We start from the raw sequence: 3589 nt of genomic DNA, 5'->3' as shown, positions 1-3589 counted from the left end.
AGAAAGTACAGGGAATGTCCTCTGTCATCATCTGTACAGCTAACAGCACAGATCCCTTCTTATTTACTTCCCCATATGGTTCAGGTTCATTTACACTACTCACAAATAGATATACTGTGTTGTCAGCTGCAATTTCATGGCATAAAATAGAAGTTACCTTATCTCTCTCTCTCTTCTGTGTCTCTCTCCTGGTGTGCTGCACACCCTTCTTTTTCTACTTAGTACATAAACAGTAAATATGTGCATTTAAAGTGGTATTTTGTCTCTGGTTTTGAGATAGCCTGCTACTTCTAGCTAAGTAGCTCTGAATGTTTGTGTCAGCTCTCTTGGAATAATTAGTCTTGAAGTAGGGTCAGTAGATTCTCACTATTGACTTTGAAATAGAGTTTAACCCTAGCCAATAATTTTGAATCAAATACTTCTTATTTTTTGGATAGAAACAGCATCTTGATATTCTTGCTAATGCTTTATCCACCTGTTGCGACTCTTGATACAGTTTGCAATTGGGATTACAGAGGCTTGGAAAATGCAGAGGAGGGAATGGAAAAACCCTAGAGCTCCTGGTTTGGGATCTAGCTAAAATGCATTGATGGATGCTGATAGCATGTAGGCACTCAGTTACAACAAAACACCCACTGCCGCCGAGATGTCTATAAATAAAATAACACTGAACTTTGCTCTTCCACATCCAGCTCACTTCAAAAAGGGCAAATTATAGTCTCATATATTATACTGGGGTTTCTACACTGAGCGTTATTCTCAAATAGTTTTTAAGATTAAAAGACATTTTTTTCCTGTAGATGGAAATGCCAGTGACTTTGAAAGCAGGTTCCATTATCTACCTATAATCCATTTTTCAAGTATTACACATGTTTATATGGAGACGTTTACCTTTGCCAATGTAAGCTAGCAGTGAGCCATTTGCAGTCAATAACATCCAATTCTGAGCAATAACCCATATGCTGCTGAGCATCTGCTGTCTGCCCACTTCTACTGTGTTTTGTAAACACTTACTGGCCTCTGCAGCTGTTCTGGGTAACTGGAAGATAACCGCATCAATACATATTCTGTATAAATTTACACCTTCCCACATGTCTATTGGTTTTTCCGACCTGTGCAGTCCATCTCCCAAGTACTGGCTCGAGTTGCTTCTTGCCAAATACAAGCATCTCTGACAAAATATAAAGTCTCTTCCTGACTGGAGGTCACGTTGTTGTACAGCGAGAGCCTTGCTAATGCCAGGAGTGATTTATTATTGGCTGGAGATTTTGATCTGATAACGTTATTTGTGTTGGTAGATTGCTCACGTGTCAGGATTAGTGCAAGACACTGAACAAGGAACACAGTGTTCTGCTCCTATTTATGTTTCTTGCTATAGTTCCCTCAAAGACTAATGTTATTAACTTTCCCTGTCAGACAAACGACACTCAGCTTCAGGTCATTTATACCTGCCTCTTACACCTCAGAAGTTCTTAGATGAGCTTAAAATCTGATGGAAAGCTGAAGTATAAATGTAGCAATGTGTAATGCACGTATTTACATCAAAATAGATGCTTGCAGATGCCTCCTGTCCCAATTTAGGACCTCAAGCCATCAGCAAAACACTAGGAGAAGCTATATTGTCTTTAATGGCACTACTCATGTGCTTTGTTCGACGTGAGGTCTCAGTGCTTGCTTTCTGGAAGTTTTGGAGTGACACTCACGAAAGACAGACCTGATCCTTGCCCGTCAGACTCTCTGGCAAAGGGACACCTACATTTCACGGGGCAGAGGGGCCTCTAGCATGCTTGGCAGCTCTGTATCACAGAGCCCCAGCTTTCTGCAAATGCCCCCAACAGGAACTCTGCTGGGACTGGGGGCATTGCGAGCACAGGAACACTGCCGGGACCGGTGGCATTGCATGCACAGGGACACTGCTGGGACTGGTGGCATTGCAGGCACCTGGAAGGATGAAGCAAGAGATCTACAGAGAAAAGTCTGCAAAGCAAATGCTTCTCTGTGCCTCAATTTTTGGGTTGTATAAGCACTATCTCCATCTAGGTTTCCCTCTTTGAATTAAGGAACTGCAGCCTTCCCCTCTTTGTAGAGCGATTCTGCTTATTGCCAGGTTTGGGAGAGCATCTACTTCATTCGCCATTGGCTGTGAAGCGCTAAGCGACTAAAACACTAACTCCTATATATTGACTGCAGTGGTTGTAGCAACCTCCCTGAAACAGGGAGAAGGCTGAAGCTGATCATACACATAGAAGACAGACGCATTTAGTCAGAGGCTGATGTTTTTACGTAGCTGCTTTCCAGTACCCAAGCGTGCTCCAAACACAGAATAGTTTCCACTGTTTCCCTTTTCACACACGCTCAGAGTTTTCCAAACCATTCACCTTTGGCGAAAAGCTTCATGCCTGGCCCCTGCTAGAAGGTCAGCTTGTTTTGTAAAATGAACAAAACTCTTTCAATTGTTAAAGGTGTGAGGAAGCAAATGAAATAACTTTTAGATTTGAGGGGTTTTTACTTCATCATTGTCACAAAATTTGTGCACCCACTTCCTTAAAATTTATAGTTCATTTTTTGAATGAGACTTTTGCAAACTGGTAAACAGAATTATCCCCTGATAATTTAAATAACTAAGAGGGAAATTAGGTGTCCCATTGATACATAGGATGATTTTTTTTTTTTTAAGCAAAAACTATTTTAGTCCTGTACTTTTTGTGCCACCGTCAGATTTTTTACGTGCGCATACTGACATTTGCATAATTTCCATGAGGGAGACTGAAACATTTCAGGGAAACACAATGCAAAGACCAGGAAGAGAAAACTTTTCATACGGGAGAGAAAGGAAACAACAATGCTAAGGATAACCCGGGAAATATTTTTCATTGTGCCACGCAGGGCTTGCTTCCCAGTTCTGGCTGCATTCACTCTGGCACACACTCTCTAAGTGTGTTTTGGCCAGGTATTTCTGTACAAACCTGCAGTTCCTCTATAGTCTGTTAGCAGAACAAGTACAGATATGATGCAAGACTTCACTTTCATGGCATTACTGAAAAATCCCTCTGTACATTGTTTTCCAGCCATTCCCCAGCTGAAGAAAAGGTGCATCCTCCTCCTGGGAGGAGAGCAGGAGGAAGAAGAGAAAGACAGAGGAGTCCCTCTTGGGTTACGGTACCCTTTTCAAAACACCAAAAGCAATAATTTTTTCCCCACTTTTACCCAAGATCCTGATCCAGGCCCACGATCCCATCAGTCAGGACAACCCATACAAAGTCGAACGTGTAGGTTGATGATGACATGGAAGAAGCCATAAGATAGTGTTCTGTAGTTTACAACTCTGTATGTGATTCACAGAGAGCTGAAGTTAACCGGCCATAAACACGGGGGAGACACGCTTCCAGTCTCCCATCCCACCTCTCCCCCTGCTCTCAGCCAGCTTGCCCAGGATCTGCTCCGGCACTTGTCAGGCCCTTCCATTTTAACTCATTGAAATGGCAGAAAATGATCCAGAAAAAAGTTTTATATTATTGAGCTATTTTTATATAGTTTTATATTATTTTATATTAGTTATAATATATTAAATATTTTTATTATTTTATAT

This window comes from Aptenodytes forsteri, unplaced genomic scaffold (genome assembly GCF_000699145.1).
Source record: "Aptenodytes forsteri isolate BGI_AS27 unplaced genomic scaffold, ASM69914v1 Scaffold104, whole genome shotgun sequence".
Lineage (NCBI taxonomy): Eukaryota > Metazoa > Chordata > Aves > Sphenisciformes > Spheniscidae > Aptenodytes > Aptenodytes forsteri.
The sequence above is the reverse complement of the archived record's forward strand: the minus strand, read 5'-3'. Positions refer to the sequence as shown.